Source organism: Oxyura jamaicensis, chromosome 1, assembly GCF_011077185.1.
Source record: "Oxyura jamaicensis isolate SHBP4307 breed ruddy duck chromosome 1, BPBGC_Ojam_1.0, whole genome shotgun sequence".
NCBI lineage: Eukaryota > Metazoa > Chordata > Aves > Anseriformes > Anatidae > Oxyura > Oxyura jamaicensis.
The window spans coordinates 86,170,002-86,183,632 of record NC_048893.1 but is presented as its reverse complement, the minus strand read 5'-3'; the positions used below and the strand labels follow the sequence as shown (position 1 = coordinate 86,183,632).

The 13,631-nt window shown below is 41.5% G+C and overlaps 1 protein-coding gene across 26 annotated transcripts in view; it reads right to left on the bottom strand.

The window, feature by feature from the left end:
• ZBTB20 (zinc finger and BTB domain containing 20) overlaps positions 1 to 13,631 on the bottom strand; it is a 458,760-nt gene that overhangs the window by 21,564 nt on the left and 423,565 nt on the right. For 25 of the 26 annotated variants that reach the window (XM_035314837.1, XM_035314836.1, XM_035314845.1 and 22 more), the window contains one exon: positions 9,841 to 10,028. The gene's annotated coding sequence lies outside the window, so the exon portion shown is untranslated. Of the gene's footprint in view, positions 1 to 392; positions 2,684 to 9,840; positions 10,029 to 13,631 lie in introns of those variants that run through there. The other variant, XM_035314862.1, reaches the window with a different exon arrangement.

The following is a 13,631-nucleotide window of genomic DNA, read 5'->3' as shown; positions in this document are numbered from 1 at the left end:
CTTAATGGCATATTTCACATTGCAAACCTGCATGAAAAGTGAACAGGGATTCCTTTTGGTCATCTCACTGTGTTGGATCGTGCATGTTTATGTCCTCTCAGAAATCTTGTTCAGGGAGGAGAAAGGGCTGGGGTTGGGGGTGGGAGCTGAGTGTGGAGGAGGAATGAATTAGAGGGATAATAGGTGCAAATACATTAAAACGTGTCTCCAAAAGAAACAATTGCTATTCCATGAACTCTTCAGATTTGCCCTGTATTGTTAGGTTTTCCCCCAGGCAGCAAGACAAGGAGAAAAAGCTTATCAGTTTGAGTGTGGTTAAATACAGTAAGACTAAAAGCCTATGGGCTTTGGTTAAAAGGAAAATATAGATTAAAACCTCTTAAGATAATTACCTGTTTAGAAGATTTCTATTCAAGCTAGAATCCTCTAGGGGAGTGGTTGTAGCAGTCTGTTAGGAAAAGGGTGCAGTCAGAAATGGTTGGCTTTCATGGGAGAGCTGCAGTCTGTGGAAGAGCAGTGCTTATACCCTATGTGTTTCCAGAGAAAGGTCTTTAGAAGCGGGAGATTTTGTTCTGGTCACAGAAATAGTGGTTGATGGGAGAAAAAAGGAATGGATGAGAAGCTGTAAATGCCAATCCTCAGGACTGGGAAAAGAATTCTTTTATCTCTTCCAGTGGCTGTGTCTCAGTTCTGGGTAAAGGAAAGCTATCATGTGAAAATGCTAGATTTTATTTGGTTATTTTTTCCATTTATCCTTTTTATCTGTTAGTGAAAGGGTAATTGTTAACTAATACAACTGGGTACTTTGGTGAATATCTCAACTTAGAAATATTGTGAGGCAGATATTCATACTGTGCTAGACTGTGGCTTCTTTATTTTGAGTTTAGGGGGTGAGTGTTCAGGCCTGCTTCTGATTCAGTTTTAAGTATCAGTGATAAACAGTATAAGCAAGCTCACGTCAATGATGCTGAAGGCCACAGGAAAAATTTCTGTCCTCATTGAGACCTCTTCAATCCCTGGGACCAGGCATATTCCAAACCTACCTGCTTAGTTCTGATAGGAAGAAAAATACATGACAGAGTGCTCTACACTAACAAGTGACAGTACTAAACAAGAAGATAGCATTCATGGAAGACTTGATATCATTAGATGCATCTGTAGCATTAAATGCACATTGCTGCTTCTGACACTTTTTTTTTTTTTTTTTTTCTTTGCAGGGAAAAGGCCCAGGAATTGCATGTATATGCATGCATACAGGTGATACAAACAGGTGATACTACTGTAGTACTTAAGAGTTATTTCACAGGTGTGCCTTCGGGCACAGTCTACCCTTTGCTCAGCCAAAAGACATGAGTGATAACATCTGGGAGTTTTACTTTTGAATACAGGGAGGGCTATGCCCTGTTTTGAAGCACTACATAGAATCAAAGCACAAGGTATTTTTGTTAAAGTTGATGTGGTTGCACACACAGGCATGAAGCTGTGGGGAGAAGTCCCTTGCTCTGTTTTTATTTCCTCTATCATACCCCTTTTCACACAAAAATTGCTACTTTTTTTTTTTTCTCTGTGTAACATCAATAAATTACACGTTATCACTCCTATCATCTAGTTATAAAGAGCCTTTCAAGATTTTTAATAGATACACAATATTGCTACACTTACATTTTCACTGGTAAGAACTCCAAAATAGCTGTTGTGAGATTACTCTTAATTTATACTACTTCTCTCTTGTGGGTTTTCAAGAAGAAGCATTTCACCACATGTCACAGATTGATATGGAGTATATCTTGAGCATCCCAACCGGGCAGAGATCCTTTCAGTGTTTAATACAACAAAGCTGGGATGAGTAGGGGTTCTAGGATTTGTTTACTTTTTATTTTCTTTCCGTAGTCACAGTTAATTCCTCAAGGAGCTATTTGTGCTGACAGATTAACTAGAGATCTTGAATTCTCTTTATATTCCAGTTCCTGAGTGGTGGAGACGTAAATCTAGATCTCATGTTATTTTAGCCTTCTAAATGACTCCATGGACAATGAAAAAAAGCATAGAAGGCATAAATAAAAAGATGGTGCAATGGCATTCTCTTTAGAAACAATCACACTTGGTGTACTCTGGAACCCAAATGCACAAGGCCAGCAAGACCACATTGTCATGTTTCATTGTACAGCAGCCTGCCAGGACAAATGCCATGATAGAAATGAAGGAGTTTAGCGGGAGTTCATTCCCCAGCATCCCCTAGTACACTTAATAGACATTAGTAGGTGGTATTAAACAGTATCTTGCTTAATGTTTCAGGTTCTCTCCCAGGACCATGTTAAGACTTCACCACATAAGCTGAGATGAAAAGACCAAAAAGCTGCAGTGCTAAACAGATCAGTGATGAAAAGGAACAGAAGGTGACCAAGTCTATTTTTACATCTGTAACTTTGGAGTTGTGTGGTTGCAACAAACCAGGCAATTAATGCACCACTCAATGCTTCCCAAAGCATGGAAGGTGTCTTCTTATAGAACGCAAAGAACCACCCAAGAGAGATGTAAGCACTGAGGGTATTAATAACACATAGCAGGACAAAAGAAGATATAGATGTAGCTGTTTTAACTTTCTCCAAGGAAGAGTCACCTGTCAAGTGTATGAAAATCTTTTGTGTTTGACTCTGCTACATAAAGCGTCCTTCTGCAGGCCATAGCAGGGAAATAGTACATTTGGCTTAGGACTGAGGAGACAACAGAAGCTGCATGCATGCTTAAAACATGAAATGGTAATGATCAACATGATTATGCTTCATATCCTTTGAGCAGCTTATATAAAAAGGTGGTATGGGCATGTGCAACTTCAGGAGGGAGAACTAGCAGAAAACAAAACAAAACAAAAACAAACCCCCCAAACAAGAGGAAATTAGTCAGAAAGAGTCTGAAAGGAAAAGATAAGGAATTAAAATCTTTAAGTTCAACAGGGAGGTGGCCTTAATAATACTTTATTAGAATTCGTATCTAAGGACAACAACAACAACAAAAATAAGGAAGAAGAGAGAAACACTACAATGGTTAAATAACAAGGTATAAGAGTTCACCAGAGCTGAAAACGTATCCTTCCCAACACCGATATCATGCCCAAGTAACACTAATAGAACAGAGCATAAACTGTTGCATGCTCGATGTAAAACAAAGATTAGGCAGGATGAAGAGGAAGCGTAAGGAAAAAAACAGCTAAAAGTATAAAGACTGATATCGTAATAAGATATTCTTTAAACATATCAAACAAAGAAAGCATACAGGGCAATGACTGGTACCTAAGAAGAGCATTAGGTTACGTGGATTGATAGATTAAATAGGCAAGAAGCAGACTCAGTAGGTTAGCTAGACTACTGATCTATGAAAGCAAAAAAGGTAATCCAAGAAGTTACAGAAATTATCCAGTGGAATTTGCTTTTTTTTCTTTAATTTTCAGAATGAAGGATGACGGGAGAAGGAAAGCTACCTCAAGAAGGTGAAGAAGAAAGCACTGCCTGGAGATTGTTACTGAAAAAATAAAACTAAGATAGAAAAATAAATAAATAAATAATATAAAAAAATCCAGACCACCCAACCTACCAGAAACCCCAAACAACGAAGGAGTATTAGAATGTCGTAATAAACAGTGATAAACACTTAGGAGTTTTATAGTTTTCATTATTCACTCTTTTCATGAGTGAAATGGTTGAAACAGTCATGTAATACATAAAGGAAGGATTTATAGAAGACTCATAACTTAAAGAATGGCAATGAAAATCAGTGGGGGGCAGACTGAAGACATGAGCAGGTAAACTCAGAAACACGCTACATATGTTTTACTTGACAGTGACAGTATGTCCAAGTGGCTGCAGCATGAGTTAGAAATGGAGATACCATGGTATTATCCACCTGGTCACCTCACAATCTTAAGAATGAAAACTATGGAATTTTAAAGAGTAATATGCTTCTTTTTATCTTCCCTGATACTTAGAAATAATAGACATGCTGGGGACATATCTTCAGGTTCTCCCCTGAAATCATGAAGGCTGGAAGCTTGCACGGCTTTTTCAAACCAAAGCTGAAATTATGCATGTTATTGCTTACAGTTCTCTAAGTGGTGACCACTAAGAGAAGCCTTGAATAGCACAAGCCAGTATTACAGTGTCATCAAATAAGAGAATCAACATTTAAGATAATTAGACAAATTTCAAAAAGCTTCTATGTGACTTATACATGTGATTTATGCATCAGTAAAACTTAGGCTCCAAAGTCACACAGTTGCTCCTGAAAACATACTCACTGACTTCATAACTGAAGTACCATATGTTATTAGTCATTTCTCATGAGAAGAAAAGCCCGAGAGACCAACCTGACAAAACTCACTTAGTGTACTGATTAGGAATACAGAGACCAGTTCCTATCAGTAGTACAACATTATACAGCACCACTTCTTCAGTGGGTTGTGACAGCTTTTTCAAGAGAGGCAGGGCGAGCTCAGCGTATAGTTTTACATACCTTTACTTGTCCTTACTTCTGGCTCTAAACAATTCAAACAACATACATCTGCTTCAATGATAACGCAAGTCATTCCTGCCTGATGCTACTTTGAATATATTGCAAACAGAAATAAAAAACCTACAGGATGCAGAAGCCATCTATGACTTGAAAAGCGAAGTATTTACTAAGCAGAATTCTGAATGTTCTGCAAGATAAACATATAGCTACCTCTCGTGAGCTCAGTGTTTGAGAACTATGGATGTCCTTGCTTTCAGCTTAGCTTCCTTCAGAAAAGCTCATACCATTATTATATTGTCTACAATAGGTTATCTAAACATACATCCTTTCTTAGGTCACCAAAAACAACCTAAAAATATTCAGCTCTAGCTAAGGCATAGATAACACACAGAGATTAACAAAAATACAGATGAAATGACAATTAATGTACTGCCTGCCACTGAAAACAAGGAAACTCGTAGAATCAGGACTCTCCTTCTCCCCTCAGAGTAGAAATTGTTTCAAAGCTCCAGAGCAGTTCTTAGGGAATCATAATCACACATTTCCAGAGGCAAAGAGGGAAGACCGTAAGGGCATATAACCATTCTTTGCCTGCCACAGAACCTCAAAGAGAAACATGGGAAAGCTAAAACATTAAGATGAGGCCAAACCACTTTAGGATCCATCTAGTCTCTGCATTAGCCATGGGCAAATCAAACCTGTTGATTCATGAGAAGGGAATGGACGATCCCTCTAGCTGCTCAAGAAAAATAAAAGCTGGATTTTTACACCCACTCTCAATGCTCTGTGGAGTTTAGGAACTTCTTGAGGTTCCCTCTCTGCCTTTCCCCATTATGCTGGAAGGCTAGCAAGCTACAAAAAGCAGAATTTAGAAAAAGAGAACAGCCAACCTCAAATTTCCCATCCTGTGAAAGTTAAAAAATGCTGGCATTGGACCAAGTCAGCCACATCACATGAGGACATATGGACAAACAGTTCAGATCTGGTCCATCACCAGAAGTGCTTATAAAATGCATAGTATTTAATACATAAGAACTCTCTGGCCCCTTGTTAAAACATTACTTATAAAAGTCCTCCCCATCACAACAACTTGCCAATGGATTCCATGGATTTTTAAAAAGTTATCCATGCCTCAGTTTTCTTTGCAACTTTCATTCCGTATCAGTCTGAGGTCTCTAAGAATTCTGTGTTCTTTAAAATCACAAAATTTGCTCCAGCAGTTTTTCCAATAATTTTCCAACCTGCCTCCCAGTCCCATGGAAACTCTTTGCTAAGATGTAGCTTTTCTCTTGTCTGGAACAAATTCCTACACAGATGGACCATCCGATGTCTAAGAATAACTCTTTTAGCTATCAATAGAGACAAAGAGATTCAGTTGCTCTTTTCCCGTGGGATTCCTTTAAGTTTGGACACATCTGTTAAGATGCATACATCAGAGCCTGAATGAAGTTTTTGTCTGATTGTATCTCTTAGCACTTGTGGAAGTTTCTGCCAAAATTATCTTATCTCTTGGCACTTGCAAAACATATATACTGATATATGCTTTCTAAAGGCCTCCTGAAATAAGTGGCCTATACAGACCAAATCAGTTTAAACAGAGCAAAGTCCTGATGACTTCCTTTCCTCCTAGCAAAATCTTTAGAAGCTTTACCTGAGGGAGTTCAGCCTTCAAATCTACTACCAACTTAATGCGTCCTCTGTCCCTAAACAAAAAAGTGTGTGGAAAGTTGCAAACAGCACCAATCTCATATACTTTACCTAGCTTCTCTGTAACCTTTCCAGAACCTGTGCCTCCATACTTGGCTTTGTAGTCTTTTGCACAAACACCTTTCTTCTGAGTAAGAAGCTACATCTGTTTGTGACAGCTGAGTAGCTAGAGGTGTTTGGAGCTCTATCAACTCACTCTATGATTTAATTCCAAATTAATTCAAAGTGGTGCTTTCTATTTGCCAAGCCCTACATGAAAACAGTTACCTCAGGAAGCACCTCTTTCTCTAACCTCTTTCTCCAATTGCATGGCATGAGCTCGCATTTTCCAAGACTGAAAAAGATGAGAACTGGACACAACATGTCCTAAGTTCTGGATTTTGCTTCAAAGATAAACCTGCACTGGAAATACATCATAATGTTCAAATCCAAAGTCCTACAACAGTCAGAAGCAATTCAGTTTCATTGTGAATAAGCAGCACCAGAAGCAGCAGGTAGAATATACTACATTAAGCCCTAAATTAAGTTGTCACATATGACTTCACTCAGATTTTTTTTTTTCCCCACTAGGTACTCATTTCAGTAAGACTGGCATTCAGACTATTGCTTAGGCTTTCTTCACCTCTGCCTTTTACAGGCAAGAAGCAGATGGCTATCATGGAGCTTTTATTTCCTATGCTTGGAAAAAGTATTTTGATGTGAATCATTCCAAAAGCACCCTGATTTTTTAAAGTAAATTGGCTTATGAATATTTCTCATAATAAATATGTGGTGGTGTTTTCTGCCAAGCACTAGTGATTGTGCATGCAAAATGGTCAGTGAAGATTTCAAACTGATTTGAATAGGTGGCCCATAAAATCCAAGTCTTTTTTCCAGATACATGAATGAGGGCTTATGGAGCCATCTGTACATCAGTACATTTTTCCAAGAATGGAAACACCCTACATGCCGACCCTTTCAGGGTGTTTCTAATATTTTGCATGAGACAATTCCTCTCAAACGTCTTGTCTAATCCTAGTTTCTAAATAGAGTACTTATCATCCTACCCCACCAGGATGAAAAATGCCCTTTAGAAAATGAAATGTAGTCTGCCCAGTCACAAGGGTAGAGGCTGCATGGTGGTCTGGGCAAAGGAGTAGAAGCAATCCTATAGTGGCTAGAAGGCAAAGAGAAGGACTGGAGGTGCTGCTGGCCCAAAGAAGAAAGACATCATCACAGGCCCAAAAGCTGAGGGCAAAAAAGAGATGTGGCCACATAGTTCTGAGGGGAAGAGAAGGGCAAAGGGAGGGGTTCTAGTGTGAGGGGAAAGGCAGGGAAGGACAGAGGTAAGGAGAAAGTTTATAATGACAGGGAAACACATTTTTAAATGTTGGGAGCTACAAATACTAATCTCTTGGGTCAATTAATATGTTCTAGCAGAAGAAACAGAGGCAACATTAAAAAAAAAAAAAAGCACAAATACATAACGAGGTAGATAGCTGTAGTAAATATGCAGACATAAATTCATCATGCCTTATTTTGTCTTCATGTGAGAAACTGGCATTGCTATTTTGCAAGAGCGTGCCAAACACTAATTATATGCATACTGCCCCAAACTAATACAGCCTGATGAAGGTTATAAACCAGCATAAATAATGGAAGTTTATCCATTGGTTTCAAAGCACAAGGAATCAACTAACAGAGATCAACACCACAAGAGGCTTTATCATTTGTTGAATGATAAGGACTCTAACTGTATTTTGGGAACTAAATTTCAACAGCTACTGAAATAGGAGAGTATTAATGCTTAAAATATTATTAAACTTTCTGAAAAACTGACTTCCCTGTGAAAGGAGCATCTATTCCAGGTTTGAAGTTTTTCATTCATATTGGTACTGTGAATTTAGTAGGAGTGAAGGTGAACTGGGGACATTAAAACCTTTGGGTTGTAAAAGACAGTTTGTCCATAGAACAGGTAGAGCATGAAGAGCTGTAGGCTCCACCTCCCCATGGTGCCCTCGGCCAGTATTCCTCACCCCTGAACTTGGCCACCTCAGAAAGCAAAAGCAGGAGGTCATTCTCTGAGTTCCCTACAATCCCTGCTGGCCTCTGTCCTAAGGTTGCTTTCATGGGTTTCTATTTGTACTGTCAAAAAACATCAGTGTGAGGTTTCAAATCCCATTTACTAATGAACTCTTTCATCTTTGTGAATGGGATAAAGAGATTCTTTGTTTGAAAATAAAGATTTTTTTTTTTTTTGTGTTGTTCTGCTCATTTTTGCATCTTTTCACAAGCTTTTTGTTTTCAGAAAACATTACAAGACAAAACTGTACCCTGGTTTTAACAAAGAGTCTGACATCTCCAATTTGAAGAGAATTCTTACATATACTAAATAGCATGCTGCCTGCTGCTCAATTGTTTCACATCTCTTTCTTCTCCCCAAATCACCAGGTGAGATTTAGGAAAGTCTCCCCAATGTTTTTATCAGCTCTATTAAAACCAAGATCTCTAGAAGAAGCTCATAATGAATACAGTCAGAAGCCAGCAGGAATGAATTGCAGCTAAAGTGATTTTGATAGTGATGAGCCCTATAACCCAGCTGCTTCCAAGTTTGGCCCTGAGGCAGGATTTTTAAATTAAGAAAAGAAAAGAATATACATACTTTTTAATCTGATTTTTTTTTATTGTCATGCCCTGATTTTTTTTATAGGCCTTTGCAAAGTCTGGTTGGCTTCTGAGCTCTTGAAACCTGGCACCATCATCTTTCTTCCTCCTTTTTTCCCCCTTGTAAGTTTACAACATCCTAAAACCACCACAAAAGAGGTAAGATATATTTTATACAACTAGTGAATGATGATATTGACATCACCCTGTGTTCCTGCCCAAGAGAGTTTCAGGTAGGGACCACTATGAAATGATGTTGTTTTGAAGACTTGACAGGGTAAGTGCTGACCTTCTAAAGCATAGTTTTAATCATTTCTCTCTCTCTCTTTTTTTTTTTTTGAGTGTGGGGGGGGGGGGGGGGGGCAAGATTTTCAATTCTACATGTCCTTTAAAAGTTAATATCCTTTAAAAGTTAACCCATGCTGAGTAATCTGAAAGTGAATGCACTGAAAATAAGGGTCTTAGGCTGCTACAAGCACACAAGTTTACAAAGGTCTTCCAGACCCCTCACATGCTGAATATGAACCCCTCTACAGAAGCACTCCTCCCTGTCTTGGTGGAAATCCTTTACAAGCCAGAGCGTTAGAGCCAGACACTTGTTTTCTCCCACTGGACACCAGTACAGGCAGAAACTCCCAGCCAGTAGATATGCTTGGGTAATGAGAAGCATATGACTACCTAAAGAGGAGTAACTACAGTTCTAGCTGGAAGGAGGCACGCTCAGGGGGTTTTCTCTTTTTACTTCATAAGAAGTAGGAACAGCCAACGTGCTCTCATCTTCCTCTGTCTGGCTGCATTATCATGACCACAACACAAAACACTGTTTTAGGGATAATTCCCCAAAAAGGGAAAAGGTAAACCCTGAGGAAGTCATGCTTGTGCCATTATGGAAAGAACATCCAACTGGCTGGAAAACCTGGTCTGCAGTAAGGAACATCTTTTCAAGAACCCTGGTGCAACCCAGCAGTGCGTTGGTGTACTCACAATCAGATGACCCTGTGTGTGCGTGCAGGTTTGTTGGTGAATGTGGTGAGTGGATGAGGGCCGGGCTCAGAGACGGAACAGCTTCAAGGTTCAGGCAGGGAAGGCCCGGCTTGGCGCTGCATGCACCCGTCTGAGTAATCTCATTCTCCTCAGACGCCTTCTGGTTTTCAGCTGTCTTGGGTTTCTTCCTGAAAATAAACAAAGAGACCTTTGAAGGGACTGACTGCATATTTGGGAAAAGGCATTTTTAGAATCTGTTAAAGATAACTTTCTCCCCCCCCCCCCCTCCTCTTTTCCCTTACAGGGAGGGAGGCAGAGAAGACTCTCCTCCATGCTTCTTGTTTGGAAACAAGCTGCTCCTTGTTTTGACTCTGATGCAATGTCCCTGAGACTGTATTACAGCAAACAGGCCAAGAACGAAGCTCCTCATTCTGCCCCTACTGATGACATATAAAACGAAACTAGTCCCAGTGGCTTAGACAGTCAAAGCTCCATTTGACAAATACTAACTAAGGCTGGAGCATTCTGAACAGAAAGTTATACAGGAATGCAATAGATTTGTTTGAAAAGCAAAAAATATGCAAGTTTCCAGTTCAGCGCAAATCAGGCAAAGACTTGTTTTGTAGAGAAAAGCAGTGAAGTAATTTTGATATGAGAGGTCATCTAAGTAAAGCATTAGGATTTGGAGCCTGAAACAACAGAGTACATGCACGATGCAAGCAAATCCTCAATGCCTCCATCTACCCAGAACCTCGTGGCATTCTGTAGACACGAGGGATTAAAGAGTGTTAAGCAGGTTGTGATTACTCATCACACAAAAGGGGAAACCGAGACCTGATGGACTTTGATCATACAGCAAGTCCTCTGTACAGGCAGGCAAGAACCTGGATCTCCTCATTGCTTCTTTTCTATTTTAGACTTGAGAGCCACACTTCTGATGCTCCCTTGAGGCAAGTAGCTGCTGGGGGGACCTTGGGACACAGCCTCTAGCGGGGAGCACTGCTGGCCTGGTGTAGGATGTGGCCAACAGCACCCAGATAAGTATTTGGCACGGGGTGCTGCTGGGGCCATGGTAGTGCAGCCTGGCATCCACCACTTTTTGTCTGGGTCCATGCTGGTGACAGAGCTCCTCTTGATGGAGACAGGTCTTCTGTGTGAAGGCACAAGCCAGCAGCCATTGCCAGCATGGGAAAGGCTCCCCGCAGGGTGTGCGTCCACCTGGGACAGCTTGCAGCCGACACACTGAAAAACGTGATTTTTTGAGACCTGGCAGGGCCTCTGGCTCAATTTTGAGACGACCCGGCCTTACAGGGACAACGGGGGACAGCGGGACGCCCGCCGGGCCGAGCACAGGCCCGGCCCGCTTACATAAAGGCGTTATATAAGGGCGGCACGCCCGGCCGGGGGCAGGGCCCGGGCCCGCCGCCATTTCCTGGCGGTCGCCGTCGGGGGGCAGCAGCCGCCCAGGCCCGGCCGGGCTGCCGTGGCCTCGGAGGTGTCACCTCGGCCGCGACTGAAAGCTCGGCGGGTGTGGGAGGGAGAAGAAGAAAACAAAAGTTAAACGGGCCTGACAGAAATAAAACAAATCACGACGACGCCCCCACCCCTCGCCCCTTTCGTCCCCCTGCTCCCCTCTTTTCACTAACAACCCACATGGTGAAGAAAAAGTGGGGAGTTAAAAAAACAACAACAAAAAGGAAAAAGGCACAACAGGAGGAAGGACCAGTGTGCACACAGCGGTGGAACCCCCTGCAGAGGCCAAAACTCCCCCATATGCTCCCTCTTGTCCAGAAGGACTGCTTTCGGGTGTTGCAGGGGTGGTTTTCAGGGGAACCAAAGGTGACCATGGGCAACACTGCTCACCCTGGGAGTGCTGGCAGCCCAGATGCGTTTGTTTTGGATTACTGGGGTTAAAAATCCCCACAGCAGACACGCTGAGGCATGGACTGAGGGCACAGCCTGTTGCATTCTCCACATATATAATCAATATGCTCAAAATAAGCCAGGCCAAAGTCTAATTGGATTTAAATTAAAACAAATAAGAGATGACAAAATGGACCTTACTTAAAAGTTTTAACGGTATAGGTAAGGGCTGAACCAATGAACTCTATCTTAAACAGAAGGAAAATCAAAGTATTTAAAAACATATTTTTCCTGAAGAGTAAACAGAACATCTCATCACTACAAGCTCTGGCATCCCTCAGTCTGTTCCCCATCCTGTCACCATGATCCACGTCTTGCTACATAGAGGAGGATACATGAGATGTATAGCTTGCACGTGAGCATGTATAATTTAAAGTGCACAGACTGCATATGTTCTGTTCATAGCAGTCTGTGTGGCTCCTTGGCATACTACCTCTGGTAACTTCCATTGTACGCCCTCACACGTCGCATGTCCTGACCCCATGACTTTTCCATGTGCACCCAGCACGTGCTGGATACTGCAGTGTGTATAAATCAGTGGTTTTTTTTACAGCATTGCTACCCAAGAAGCTTTCAAATAGCATGGCTTTTGTCCAGGCAGCAAACGATATACATAGTCAGTTAGACTCTGGTTGTGTCTGGAAGCTGAGCTCCCATATTTCAGCCCAGAGTTAGCTGAAGTTGAACACTCAGAGTATGGCCTTCCACTCCAACTCCGTCCACACACAGAGCTGCTTTCCGTGGGCAGGACAGTACTGTTATTTTCAGGTTAGGGGCTCAGTCTGAGCAAGCACTGCCTTTTGGTTGCTAGTACAGCCAGCGTGTTTTGTTAGACCAAGCACGGACCGAAGCTGAGCTTTATGTTATCGTGATAAGGCTGATCTTGTGTCTACCTCCCAAAACTCATTAAGAGGGATAGGTTAGAATTACTTGAACTACAGGTAGTGACACCAGTGAGGCTGTGCACATCATCCCCTGACTCTTCCTTTCCAAACTTGTGTATTTTCTATCTAGCTCTTCAGGTTGACACTGTGTTATTGAGATGCTCTTGCATCATCACTTTTCCACATCAGCATCCTGCAGTGTGGAGACTTGTCTTCACCTGGATGGGAAGAAAAGCAATGGTACTGACTGGCACTAAAGGCAATACCTTTCCACAGCAGCTCTCCATTTCTCTTATGCTGTTTGGACGTGCTCTGTACCTCAGTGCTACCTGAAAGAAACACAAACTTCCACGTAAGGAAGTCTGAGGAAGGGATACAGCCTATGAAGAAACTCAAATGAGGTTCTTCTTCTCCAGTCTGCAACATCAGACTACTGTTGTCAGTTACAGAAAATGGGCAAAACCAGAAACATGCTCCTATTTCTCTATGTATATTGCTATCCTTTTGTTCTACTCTATCTCCCCTATAAAAACCTCCTATTGCTATGATCTCCACCTATATATTCTAATTAAATATTCATACATTCACTTACATGATCTACTTATATTGCTATCTTATTGCTATATTCTTCACAAGGAGAGTTGTTAAGCACTGGATCAGACTGACAAGACAGGTTGTGGCATCTCCATCCTTGGAGATTTTCAAAACTTAATTGAACAAGGCCCTGAGTAACCTGATCCAGCTTGGAAGTCAGCCCTGCTCTGAGTGGGGAATTGGACCTCCAGAGGACCCTTCCAACCTAATTTCTTCGCTGATTGCATAGTTCTTCTATGAACACTTCCATCGGTGTGCTCTCTAATCTCTATGTTCCAGACAGTAAAATGGGACACTAACTGTGGAAGAGTATGACTGGTCTTGGCAATGTCAAAGAAAAAGAGGAGGAGAGGAGAGGAGAGGAGAGGAGAGGAGAGGAGAGGAGAGGAG